This window comes from Colias croceus, chromosome 23 (assembly GCF_905220415.1).
Source record: "Colias croceus chromosome 23, ilColCroc2.1".
NCBI lineage: Eukaryota > Metazoa > Arthropoda > Insecta > Lepidoptera > Pieridae > Colias > Colias croceus.
The window spans coordinates 3,579,758-3,594,951 of NC_059559.1; the positions used below are offsets into that span (position 1 = coordinate 3,579,758).

At 35.2% G+C, this 15,194-nt stretch overlaps 1 protein-coding gene and 1 long non-coding RNA gene across 5 annotated transcripts in view; one reads left to right on the plus strand and one right to left on the minus strand.

The window, feature by feature from the left end:
* Positions 1–15,194, minus strand: part of LOC123702498 — a 95,134-nt gene that overhangs the window by 61,479 nt on the left and 18,461 nt on the right. The gene's annotated exons all lie outside the window — the stretch shown is intronic.
* LOC123702500 lies at positions 5,008–6,744 on the plus strand. Its single transcript, XR_006752882.1, has 2 exons — positions 5,008–5,057; positions 6,188–6,744. It is a non-coding gene; the product is annotated as an uncharacterized LOC123702500 (long non-coding RNA).

The following is a 15,194-nucleotide window of genomic DNA, read 5'->3' on the forward strand; positions in this document are numbered from 1 at the left end:
TTCAAATTTTTCTTCCTTTACGCACTGCGTAACACCACGTACTTACTTACATTGTTTCGCGTGAAAAGAAACGAAAAAAACCTTCTTGTATTTTATTAGATTAGAATTAAAATATGCAAATTTTACAACAGCGAGGATGTTTTTTTTTTCTTTTTTGAGTTTTTTTCAAAACGCGTTCAGAGGATTGACGTATGTTCTAAACAGACTGTTATCGGAATGACGTCATACCCTCAATTATGTATTCAAATATTCTTATAATAGTGTTATTTTATTTTTAGATAAGAAATTGTTGTATAGTATTTTTTTTTATATTCAGCGAACAAAAATAAACCGGCTGTAACCGGTTATTTTGAACCTGTTTTGGCATTGTAGGTACAGTAGTTTAGGCGTAGTAACTATTTAGTAATACCTAATCATCATCATCATCAGCTCATATACGATCCCACGACTACTGGGACGCGGACCTCCTATGAGGGTTCTGGGGTTCGGCCAAAATCCACGCGCTGGCCCAGTGCGGGTTGGCAGCAAACATTGACATGTCGGTTTGCTCACGATGTTTTCCTTCACCGTTCGAGCAGCAGTGATGTTATAGCATGCGCAGATAAATTGATAAATCAATTTATTTCCTGCACGCTCGCCTGGTCTTGAACCCCCCAATATTTTAGACGATTTTAGGCGCAATAAATATTCAGCTTATTAGGTAGGTATTTGCTTTTGGTTTCGGCTATATTTCATTTAGTTTTTATCAGGATCACGGATCACCCGTGGCGAGGCCGGGACGACCGGCTAGTGTACCTTCTAAATGCGAAAAAGGTATGTTCGTATTCACGCAACAATCGGAACTGGCAAAATTTGATACAGAGATACCTAGTTTATAGTCTGTATTAGCATATTGTTTTTACCCCGGTACCACACGAGTTACGCCACGTGCTCTAGCTAACTAATATAACAATTAATACATTTTTTTCGATTCGATTTAATTTTGAATTAATTTCTATATTTTAGATTTGTCTCCGCTTGGATAAGAATAATAACTTTAAAAATAATATGAAATACTCCCAAAAAAATCTACGTGCGCGTAGTCACTTTGAGCAGCTAGTTTTTAGGACTGTTTTTCACATACTACAAAAATACTTCTAGTAGGTAACTATATATATAAAATACCTATTATATCACACCTACACAATTACACATACTATGATAATTATCTCTTTGTATGGGTGTGGTTTTGATGTATTTGCAACTAAGGGGGCGTCCATAAATTAAGTGATTATATTTTAATTTTTAAGCTTCCCCCCCTCTCTCCTAGTAATATCGCGAGTAATGGCTCACCTAATGTTTAAGATGTTTTTTGTAGTCTGTATAAATCTGTTTTAGTACATATGATATAATAATTAAGTATATAATTTGCTTCGCATAATATACTTAATAGTTAATGTTAAATAATATTAAAAGTGGGCGTCAACATAATAGATTGAAACCTGTTCCTAACGCCTCCTGTCTACGAAATATATCTTTTTATTAAAACTTTAAGTATATTTATTAATATTTATCAAATCAGCGCTACGTACAATTTATTTGCAATTTTAAATAACTAAATACCTACAAAAACAATAATATGTACATACAATGTACACTATACGACAACGACGTCCATAATAAATAAATAAAAATGTGTGCGTGTACTAGTGTACACACGTAAGAAGTGAAACTTCTTTATAACCTTATTTTTTCAAAAAAATAATTTACTATTTGCAACTTTACAGAAATACGTCTAATCACGCGTGGTAGGGATAAGAAAATGATGGCGCGTAACGGAAAATGACACGCGTAACGAAAAAATGTTACACACAATTTTTTTCCAACCCCGATAAAGAAGTTTCACTACAAAAATAATAAATTATTTCCTATAATATGCAACGTCACTTTTTTGTAAGCTGTAAAATGTAAATCTAAACAAAAATATGCGCCGTGTTTTTTTTCAAATATCAGTGTTAACCTTAAACGGCTAGGTCACTAATGACGCACGAGCAAGATCTAATTATTTCCTGAAAAAATTAAAAAATGTACACCTCATAATTTTTTTATTAACTATACTTAGCAAAATTTTATATGGGAACACTAACTATTGTACATATTACACAAACAATAATTATAATTATAATAAATAGTTAATACCCACAGTTTAAAAAGCTTAAAAATCACGCTAAGAGCTAGCGCGCAAGAGCAACTTTTGTCTCCGCAACTATTTTGTCTCTCCCATCAACTCTATGGGGAATTGCGTCGCTACGTGCGCGCACTTTCTTACTAGCCCATAGAGTTGATGGGAGAGACAAAATAGTTGCGGAGACAAAGTTGCACTTGCTCTTAAAATAATGAAATTATTATATTGTCACCGATCCTAGTAGTTAAGTGTACAAAGTTTGAATTAAATCTGTCCGTATAAAGTCTGTCAAATCGAGTCCTACAGGAGTCGGTTACATACAAATATACAGGTGAAGCTAATAAAAGCTTGTTTAAAAGGAAAAGACGAAAAAAGGGACACCCTTAACAATCCTGATAGTTAGCCACTTCTTACAATTCAGTATCCAGTATCCATACTAATATTATAAATGCGAAAATAACTTAATTACTACATCTGCCCAACTAGGGGACATGGGAATACACACACACACACACTTGCCTTCTTTTAAAAAAATCTTTCGATAAAAATCACACAGGATTTGTAAGTTATGCAGAATTTTACCCCACGTAAATCCATAATTCCATACTATTCCATACTAATATTATAAATGCGAAAGTAACTCTGTCTGTCTGTTACTCAATCACGCCTTAACTACTGAACCAATTCGCATTAAATTTGGTATAGAGATATATTGATACCCGAGAAAGGATATAGGATAGGTTTTATCCCGGAAATCCCAGAACGGGAACTATGCAGGTTTTTTCTTTGACTGCGCGGGCGATGCCGCGGGTGGAAAGCTAGTATATCTATATACTAATATTATAAAGCTAGAGAGTTTGTTTGTTTGAACGCGCTAATCTCAGGAACTACTAGTCCGATTTGAAAAATTCTTACGGATCATAACGCTAATCATACCAACAGGAGCAGGGCAATGCGGGTAAAACCGCGGGGCACAGCTAGTTAGGTATTATACCACATAATAAATAATAAATAAATAATAACATAACATTAATAACAAAAAATGCACTTCTTCATGTTCCAATAGTTAGATGCTGTGAAATTTATATTTTAACAAATATATAGAAACGAGTTTTCTGAACATACCTACATAAATAACAGCCTTAAAAATTAAAATTAATACGATCAAGGCTATTAACATATTACATATTTATAATAAAATTCCATATATTGCTTGGACCGCCTCTTTTCTACCTACCTACCTACTTGTCTATATACCTAAAGAAAATCAATAAGTGACATAATAAATGTATAATACATCTGCCCTATACCCCACTAGGGGACATTGGACTACACACACACACACACACACTTGTTTGCCAAATAAAAAATCTTTCGATAGAAATCACACAGAATTTGTTAACAGTTAGGCAGAATTGTACCCTACGTAAATATTTTCATATTTCCTACCTAGAATGTTTTTATTTGGTTGAACGCGCTAATCTTAGGAATTATTGGATAGTATAGAAAAACAATTTCCCTGTTGGATAGTCTATCTATCGAGTAAGGCTATAAAGGGATCATATAATACGAAAAATTAAAAAAAAAAACATAATTGTGAAAAGAGACGACATAGTTTTTTACCGGCTCTTCTTCGTAGAAACTGCTTTACGAACCGGTGGTAAATGGTAAAACTATGTCATGACGATTCAAAAGTACTTCTAGAAGAAATCTAATTGAATAAATACGTTTTTAAATAGGAGCGGAGCAGCAATGAAAAATGTTATAAAAGATTTTTTCATTTTTGCGAGCTTCACTAAGCTGCGTAAACGTTAATGAGCCTACTATAATATTTTAGCTTTTTTCCTCAATCCACGCACAACCGGGAGCCCCATCTAGTAAGTATAATATAAGTCCATACATAATACATTTAAGTAATTATTTTCCAACAATAAAACTAAACCGCCTCCCAATTGTCAGAACTCGACAAAATAAATAGGATCAACCAGACGTCACTAGTTTTCAAATAAAAAAAGAATCATCCCAATCAGTCCGTCCAGTCGAAACTTCTGCGGTGACAAACAAAAATTCAGTCAATATCCGAACCTCCTTTTTGGAGTCTATTGAAAATGCAAATATTAAAATCGACATCTAGTCAATTAACAGACACACACACAAATCTGTCACTGCGAGAAACGGTCACCGCGTGCAACCGGGTCGTTGACCTCGCTAACGAACCGACATTTTTACTTGTGACATTGGCATATAAAATTATTTTTCACGATTAGTTAGAAACGACACCAATTGGCGGACGCAGGTTAAAATTTTATACCTGGGTAATTCTATGATAAGAGGTGATTACTACGGAAATCTATGTAAAAGTGTTTTTTTGATCTATGCATTGCTTTTTTGTGCAATGAATCACACCACTTCAATGCCCTTTATTAAATAACATTACAATTAAATATCCAATTAAAGCATATTTTTGTAAAATTCGTTATAAAATGTAAAAAAGTCCCTACCCTGGCCTGTCCCCTTATCGGTTTCAGCTTAACTAACATACAATACATTCACTCTTTATATTATTTGATAAAGCAAACTATGTTTACCTCAAATTTAAGTAAATACACTTAAATGTTATTAAAGAAAAATTCAAAAATATTTGTTTATTTTCAATAATTTTTAAACTTTATTTTTGTCCCGCTCTTTTTGTGTATCTACCCTGGCAATATTCGCACCGCCGCTGTAATATAAAATATCAGACGGCCATATTTCCTAACGCGCTGAGCGACATGTAACGACGTGAAGTTAGCAATACTAGGCACAGAAACGGTTAGATCGACTCCATTTGACAGTTGTTCCGACGCGTTCGTGCGGTGTAACGGTTTCGCAAGGTCATTGTGTCTCTCCACTGGTAAGTAATAAAAGTTATAATAATCACTTAATTTATTTGCATTTCCTGTCCGAACTTAGTAATACTGTAATAGTCAAAGCTTGCTTTATTATTAACTAAAACATTTGTTGTGTGAATCAAAATAATTCATTATGTCATGAAAACGTCTTTCCCCTGGCGTATTTCCCCTGGTGAGATTATTGCCAGGGAAGAGACTTACTGACCAGGGGAGATAATATGCATCGTATTTATACTGTTATCATTATTTGGGAATCTTCGTTTATTCTCGGTTTAAAACCGTTAGAGTGAAATGACAGATACGGGCTTTTTAGCCAAGTAACTGCCATTTGAGACTTATTTAAGTAGGTGTGTTGTGAGGTGTTTCGTCACTCTGCATAAACTTTCGCACAATCCTGCAAGTGTTTAAAATGGCTGCTTTTTGTAGATTAATATATGTGTTATGTGGTAATTCTATTAACTTCAAACTGTGGTGTTAGTATTTAGGGACTATTCCTGTAGTGGAAATAACTATCGGTACTATGTATACTTTACAAACATTCCATATTCTGTTTATTTCTTCCTGTAACTCTGTGTATTTATTTATTTTTTAAGTGATGGTTTTAAGTAGGTCATGTGAATTAGGGACTGCAATATCAATAATGTATGCTGGTTTTTTGTTTTTATCATGAATTGTAATATTGGGTCTGTTGTAGTGTATCGTTTTATCTGTTAAAATTGCTCGATCGTAGTACATTTTGTGTGTGTTATTTTCTAATACTTGTAGTATGGTGTGTCTGTGTTTTGAATGAGTTTATATTTGAGTGCTAGCTTTTCATTATTATTATTATGTTTCTCGGTTCCATAATACTCGGGTACCACCAGAAGGACGGTACCCGGACCTTTGGAAGGCTTACGTGGGGACACAGATCCAACACGCAGAGGCCCTTTCGAGACTTTTACTGTGTTGTGGGACACCAGCCGCAGCCTGCCCATTACTGCACTATAGAGATACAGTCCTAGGCAGTCCGCGGCCGATGTAGGACTATTGTGAGAAATGGAATATCTGTTGTCACGTAGACAACAGATATTCCAACCGTGGGCGATGGGGTCGTCACATCCCTTCGCCCTTATTATTATTATTATTGTTTTAGATTATGGCACCACCGAAAAAGTTAACACGTGAAGAAAAATTACAGAAGAAACGTGAAGCAGAGAAAATACGATATCAAAAGATTAAAAATGATCCAGAAAAGTATGAATTGCAAATCAAAAAGAAAAAGAAAAATATTTTAAAAAGAAGGAGAAAGGAATTATAAAATCTGTCGATCAAATGACTCCTAGAGAGCAACGTAAAGCACGAAAGATATAGTTGTATTTTATAATTAAAACATATTCATTTATTTTCGTTTTAGATTTGAAAAAAAGGCAAGGAAAGGATTTTTTGTTCATATAGGCAAGAGAAGGCCTTCAATTTGCTATATTATAATTGTATTTTATAATTAAAACATGTTCATTTATTTTCGTTTTAGTTTTGAAAAAAGGCTGTAATTAGATAGTATAAAATTAGTGATAAATAATTATTAAAAGTCTGATTTATGATTAATACGATACCTAGCCTGATTAATAAATAAATACATGTGATAAAAAATGTTGCCTGATTATAAGTTTCAAGTACAATCTTTAATAAAAGTCGATTATTTATATTGTATTCTTTGTTTTATTGCTTCTAATTCTCTCCCCTGGTCAAATACGTATCTACCCTGATCTTCATGTCTCTACCCTGCCTGGTGTATTTACCCTGGCCATCAAAAAAGTGACAAAATATCTATAAAGTAACTTGCCCTTACGTGAATAGATACATAAACGGGCCAAAAGTCATGATATATATGTTTGATGGAAAAACTCCAACTTTTCTCCTTAGCCGTCTCCTCAATAGATGTAAAACCTCTTATTATAGAACTGCCCACCTACCTATTTAGCCATGCGTTTTTAGAAAAATCAACTTTAACTACTTCGACGTTTAGTTCATTTTTGATTGAATATATATTTCCTTAATAGGTAGGATTCAGTTATCTAATTCAAACTCAAACATCTATTTAATCAAGTAGACTTCTAGTAGCGCTTTTTAATCGTCATAAATCATAATACGTAATTAATATTTGCCACTGCACCGGTCCAGAAACCAGCGTTCTACAAAGAGCTTAGAAACTTAGGTACCTAACTACTACAACAGTCGATATTTCCTATATTAATAAAAATCGATCATGAGGCGGGATTCGAAACCGAAACTCTTCGTGAAATTTTCAATTTTCAAATATTCATAAGCATATTAGTTATATGACTAGCTTACCGCCCGCGGTTTCGCTCACTTTGTCTAAAACCTAATAAATTATATACTAAAACCTTCCTCTTGAATCACTCTATCTATTAAAAAAAACTGTATCAAAATCCGTTGCGTAGTTTTAAAGATTTAAGCATACAAAGGGACATAGGGACAGAGAAAGCGAATTTGTTTTATACTATGTAATAAGAATAATGTAAGTAAAGTAAGTATTTAAGATACCCATGCTAATCTTATAGCACACCTCTAATCAAATGTACATATCCATACTAATATTATAAATGCGAAAGTAATAAAGTAATAAAGTCTGTTACTCAATCACGCCTTAACTACTGAACCATTTTGCATGAAATTTGGTATAGATATATTTTGATACCTGATAAAGGACACAGGCTACTTTTTACCCCGGGACATTAAAGAGGTTTTATCACGGAAATCCCACTGGAACGGGAACTATGCGGGTTTTTCTTTGACTGCGCGAACGAAGCCGCGGGCGGAAAGCTAGTTCTAAATAATGTTAATAAGAAAGGAGGTTGTTTTATAGTTGGTTTAAAAACGATAAACTTAAGATCTGCTAAATTTGAATTGAAATTTAATATTTAGCTGGAGTCCATTTACCGAGGAAGGATATAAAATGGTAAAAATGGTACAAAGTATACACAGTTACCGTTAAAACCTGTTTTTTGTTAAACCACGTTTCCCTAGTTAGAACTAGTTGTAACTAAACGCTATTGTTACAAAAAGAATCATTACATAGTATAAAACAAAGTCGCCTTTTCTGTCCCTATGTCCCTTTGTATGTTTAAATAGTTAAAACTACGCAACGGAATTTGATGCGGTTTTTTTTAATAGATAGAGCGATTCAAGAGGAAGGTTTTAGTATATATTTTATGAGGTTTTAGACAAAGCGGGCGAAGCCGCGGGCGGTAAGCTAGTATTTTATATTGTAACTGTGACGTTGAGATGGTCGTTAAGTTTCGGATTTTCTTAAATTAAACCTCTCTTTTAAGTTGTAACTGAAAATTTTCACTTTTCACAATTTTCCTATACCTATCTGTGTAAGACGTTGCTTCATAGAAATTTTAAAATTTTTTTGTAAACGGGATTTCCCTGTAGGTTTTGATTCCCTTGCAAAAATTTGCAGCATAATTGGTTGTATCTTTTGATTGCGTTGGCTTATAAAGTTGACTTTTTCACAGCAGCAAGGGATGATAGATTTGAGTATTCAAAAAATTTCATATGCCACCACGCCTTCCGAGAAAAAAGGTCTTAACAGACAGACGGACAACAAAGTAATATCCGTTTTTTCCTTTTGAAGTTCGGAATTCTAATGATAACGCCTTTAGTACACCGACGCGTTCGCGTGCGGCAGCGAAACATCGAAAAATCTGTCAGTACTATGGCAGGATTTCGCATATGATATGTCTCACTCTAGCACATAGATAGATGAAATAGTTGCGTCCTTGTCAGTATAGTTTCGCAAGGAACTGCGAAATGGCCATTACACAGACGCATTGCGAAACAGTTGCGAAAACATTGCTGTGTACTACGCCTTTTTGGTACACCGACGCATTCGCGAGCGGCAGCGAAAAAACGAAAAATCTGTCAGTAGTATGGAAGGTTTTCGCATATGATATGTCTCACTCTAGCACATAGATAGATGAAATAGTTGCGTCCTTGTCAGTATTGTTTCGCAAGGAACTGCGAAATGGCCATTACCGCCTTTAGTACACCGACGCGTTCGCGTGCGGCAGCGAATCTCTGCGAAACTACAGCGTAGCGAAATATCTGCGAAACGTTAGTACACAGCAATGTTTCGCAACTTTTTCGCATTGATATGCCATTGTCATTTTTGACGACTGCAGGTGCAGACGTAATTTCAGAATGTCATCTCAGTCAATGTCATTTTTAGCAACTGGTGACACATACACAACAATATATTTTTCTTATCGTTTGGGTGAATGAAAGATAGTAACTCAAGTATGCGAACAAATTTGGAAAATACTACAGCCAGAGTACATCCCGGTTCCTTCTACTAAAACATGATTGGAAATAGCTGAAGCATTTCAAACAATATGGGGTTTTCCTAATTGCCTCGGGAGTATTGACGGCAAGCATATTGTTATTAAATGTCCACCTAATAGCGGCTCACTGTTCTATTGCTATAAAAAACGATTTTCTACTGTGTTATTGGCAATAGTTGATCCACATTACAAATTTACTTACATAGATGTAGGATCATAATTATGGTAAAGATTCCGATACTACAATATTTGAGAACTCATCATTTTATATCAGCTTTTAAAAAGTGGACGGTATCTGAATTTGCCAGCTCCAAAATCTTTGCCAGGTTTCAAACAGACTACACCACATGTATTCATTGAAGATTTAAATTAGAAACCTTTCTAATGAGACAAGAGACGCAGCAATGAATGACAATGATAAAAAAGATTTAATAAATCATTAAGTAGGGCACGAGTAGTAGTAAAATGTGCGTTTGGCATTTTAGCACAAAAATTTAGAATATTCTTGAGGCCCTTTGAAACAGATTTGAATAATACTATTAAAATTGTTAAAGCTGCAGTATACTTGCATAACTTATTGCAGATACAAGAAGGTGCACATACGAAAATAAACAATTTTCGGACACTTTAGGAGCATTCGTACCAATGCATGCCAATAGACATAGGGCAGACTTAGCAGCGCTTAATGTTCGATTACAATTTGTAAATTATTTCAAAGAAATTTAAAAACATAAAATGTATGAAATATAAACAATAAATTTTTTACCATCTATCAGAGTCTTTTCTTGAAGTTTTCTCCATGCTACCTCTTTTTTGTACGTATTTATATAATCTGCGTGTCCAATTGCGTATAATACGGGATAATCTCGAATAGAATGCAAAAATAATTCAGTATTTTCGGCATCCATGGCCAATGATATTTTATGTATAGATACGTTATTATAATACTCACAATATAGTATATAAATAAACAAATAGTTGCCATGGCAATTGGCATTTTGGTACGTTGGTGGCGTATCTACCTCTTGTTTCTATATACATATAAATATATTATCTGTACACATAATAAATCTGTAGAAGGGTCAATTCTGTACATTGAAAATATTGAAAAAGTAAATAGCAGGGGGTGTTACTGGATCGATACCAAACCCAAATATGTGATTAAAAAAATTTTTGTCTGTCTGTCTGTCTGTATGTGAAGGCATCACGTGAAAACTAGCGGTTCGATTTCGATGAAACTTGGTATAATTATACCTTATTATCCTGGGCGTAAAATAGGATACTTTTTATCCTGGAAAAATACATAGAAAAAAATAATCTTAATTTTTCAGTTTTATCCATAGACGTTGTTCCGTAGAACCGCGAACACACGTTGCGTATTATTATAGGCCTAGCCGTATTTGGGAATTGGGTCCAATAGATATTTATAAGATGTTATTGTCAGAGGTATTCAAAATGGATAAATAAACCATCCACGCGAAGACCGACATCCGCGCGGACGGAGTCGCGGGCGGAAGCTAGTATATATTATTTCTATATCACTTCTATATAATATCATTGTCCATGGACGCGAAAATCTGTCCTCACCGACAGAATGCGAGCGGACGCTATGCGATGCGAAACTCACGCGAAACTTCACTAGCGAAACTTAAGCGTCTGTGTAATGGCCATTTCGCAGTTCCTTGCGAAACAATACTGACAAGGACGCAACTATTTCATCTATCTATGTGCTAGAGTGAGACATATCATATGCAAAAACCTTCCATACTACTGACAGATTTTTCGTTTTTTCGCTGCCGCTCGCGAATGCGTCGGTGTACTAAAAAGGCGTAGTAAACAGCAATGTTTTCGCAACTGTTTCGCAATGCGTCTGTGTAATGGCCATTTCGCAGTTCCTTGCGAAACTATACTGACAAGGACGCAACTATTTCATCTATCTATGTGCTAGAGTGAGACATATCATATGCGAAATCCTGCCATAGTACTGACAGATTTTTCGATGTTTCGCTGCCGCACGCGAACGCGTCGGTGTACTAAAGGCGTACACAGACGCATAAGTTTCGCTAGTGAAGTTTCGCGTGAGTTTCGCATCGCATAGCGTCCGCTCGCATTCTGTCGGTGAGGACAGATTTTCGCGTCCATGGACAATGATATTATATAGAAGTGATATAGAAATAATATATACTAGCTTCCGCCCGCGACTCCGTCCGCGCGGATGTCGGTCTTCGCGTGGATGGTTTATTTATCCATTTTGAATACCTCTGACAATAACATCTTATAAATATCTATTGGACCCAATTCCCAAATACGGCTAGGCCTATAATAATACGCAACGTGTGTTCGCGGTTCTACGGAACAACGTCTATGGATAAAACTTTCACGTGATGCCTTCACATACAGACAGACAGACAGACAGACAGACAAACAGACAAAAATTTTTTTAATCACATATTTGGGTTTGGTATCGATCCAGTAACACCCCCTGCTATTTATTTTTTCAATATTTTCAATGTACAGAATTGACCCTTCTACAGATTTATTATATGTATAGATATAGACAAGAGGTACCTAGATACGCCACCAACGTGCCAAAATGCAAATTGCCATGGCAACTATGTGTTTATTTATATACTATATTATATAGAAACTAGCTTCCGCCCGCGACTCCGTGTGCGCGGATGTCGGTCTTCGAGTGGATGGTTTATTTCTCCATTTTGAGTAACTCTGACAATGACATATTATAAATATCTATTGGACCCAAATACGGCTAAGCCTATACTAATAAGCAACGTGTGTTCGCGGTTCTACAGAATAACGTCTATGGATAAAACTGAAAAATTAAGATAAATGTTTTTCTACGTATTTTTCCAGGATAAAAAGTATCCTATTTTACGCCCAGGATAATAAGGTATAATTATACCAAGTTTCATCGAAATCGAACCGTTAGTTAGTCACGTGATGTCTTCAGATACAGACAGACAGCAGACAAAAATTTTTTTAATCACATATTTGGGTTTGGTATCGATCCAGTAACACCCTCTGCTATTTACTTTTTCAATATTTTCAATGTACAGAATTGACCCTTCTACAGATTTATTATTTGTACAGATAATATATTTATATGTATATAGAAACAAGAGGTAGATACGCCACCAACGTACCAAAATGCCAATTGCCATGGCAACTATTTGTTTATTTATATACTATATTGTGAGTATTATAATAACGTATTGTATCTATACATAAAATATCATTGGCCATGGATGCCGAAAATACTGAATTATTTTTGCATTCTATTCGAGATTATCCCGTATTATACGCAATTGGACACGCAGATTATAAAAATACGTACAAAAAAGAGGTAGCATGGAGAAAACTTCAAGAAAAGACTCTGATAGATGGTAAAAAATTTATTGTTTATATTTCATACATTTTATGTTTTTAATTTTCTTTGAAATAATTTACAAATTGTGATCGAACATTAAGCGCTGCTAAGTCTGCCCTATGTCTATTGGCATGCATTGGTACGAATGCTCCTAAAGTGTCCGAAAATTGTTTATTTTCGTATGTGTATACTGCAGCTTTAACAATTTTAATAGTATTATTCAAATCTGTTTCAAAGGGCCTCAAGAATATTCTAAATTTTTGTGCTAAAATGCCAAACGCACATTTTACTACTACTCGTGCCCTACTTAATGATTTATTAAATCTTTTTTTATCATTGTCATTCATTGCTGCGTCTCTTGTCTCATTAGAAAGGTTTCTAATTTAAATCTTCAATGAATACATGTGGTGTAGTCTGTTTGAAACCTGGCAAAGGTTTTGGAGCTGGCAAATTCAGATACCGTCCACTTTTTAAAAGCTGATAAAATGATGAGTTCTCAAATATTGTAGTATCGGAATCTTTACCATAATTATGATCCTACATCTATGTAAGTAAATTTGTAATGTGGATCAACTATTGCCAATAACACAGTAGAAAATCGTTTTTTATAGCAATAGAACAGTGAGCCGCTGTTAGGTGGAAATTTAATAACAATATGCTTGCCGTCAATACTCCCGAGGCAATTAGGAAAACCCCATGATTATTTCCAATCATGTTTAAGTAGAAGGAACCGGGATGTACTCTGGCTGTAGTATTTTCCAAATTTGTTCGCATACTTGAGTTACTATCTTTGAAACGGTGCATTCACCCAAACGATAAGAAAAATATATTGTTGTATATGTGTCACCAGTTGCTAAAAATGACATTGACTGAGATGACATTCTGAAATTACGTCTGCACCTGCAGTCGTCAAAAATGACAATGGCATATCAATGCGAAAAAGTTGCGAAACATTGCTGTGTACAAACGCCTTTAGTACACCGACGCGTTCGCGTGCGGCAGCGAAACATCGAAAAATCTGTCAGTACTATGGCAGGATTTCGCATATGATATGTCTCACTCTAGCACATTTTTATTTTATTTATTTATTTAGCCTTTATAATCCATGACATTTAGATACAGTTTACTACAAAAGATACATAATACACGAAAATATAAAAAAATGCAGTTAGGTTAAATGTCCTGGCCCCTTTCGGGTATAGGCCTCCTCCAACTGTCCCCATTTCCTCCTGTTTCCAGCTGCCTTCATCCAGTCTTTGCCTGTCAATTGTAGAATATCATCAGCCCAGCGAGCCCTTGGTCTGCCTTTCTGTCTCTTGGATCCTGGGCCTATCCATTTCGTGACCCTTTTTGGCCATCTATCTTCGGAGTAGCGGGCGATATGTCCAGCCCATTTCCATTTTAAGCGCTGTGCATGTTGTAACACGTCTATTACTTTGGTTTTTGCTCTGATTTTTGTGCTGTTGACTTTGTCTATGGTCTTGATGCCAAGGATACTTCTTTCCATAGACCGTTGGCACGTGCGTATTTTTGACATGGTAATGTGGTTAAAGATCCAAGTTTGGGCACCATATGATAAACAAGGCAACAGGCACGAGTCCATTACTTTTTTCTTTAGCTTCATTGATAGTTTTGATTTTAGTATTTCCTTGTTACTCCAGTATTTATTCCACGTTAATTTGATTCTCCGGTCTATTTCGTCTAGATGTCTTGTCTTTTCAAATGATATTTGTTTTCCGAGGTAGATATAGCTCTCTACGTATTCAATAGGTGTTTGATTTATTCGTATAGGTTTCTTTATGCCATTGGTAGCTACTTTTGTTTTTGAGGTATTCAGTTGTAGGCCTACATTCGCGCTTGCAGCGCTTAGTTCTGTTAGCATTCCCTCTAGTTGATTTGGTGTTTTAGCGAAAAGAACTATATCATCCGCAAATCTTAGGTTACTGAGGTTTTTTCCTTCTATGCTTATTCCTTTACCTTTTTTGTTCCATTCTAGGTCTTTCATTATATTTTGCAGGACAGCTATAAATATTTTTGGCGATAGCGGGTCTCCTTGCTTCACACCTCTGCGGATATAAAATTCTGCGCCTAGCCTATCTAATTTGACGCGGCTTGTACTTTTTCTATATATATCCTTGATGATGTTAATGTATACATGTGGAAGGTTCTGATGCTCTAATGCGTCCCAGATACTCATATGTGATATGGAATCGAACGCTTTTGCGTAGTCGACATATGCTATGTATAGATTTTGATTATATTCAACATATTTTTCTATCACTTGTTCTAAGGTATGTATGTGATCAGTCGTTGAGTATCCATGACGAAAACCTGCCTGTTCGACTGGTTGGTGCATTTCTATAGTTGGCTCTATTCTTTTTACCAGACACATAGCAAATAGCTTATAC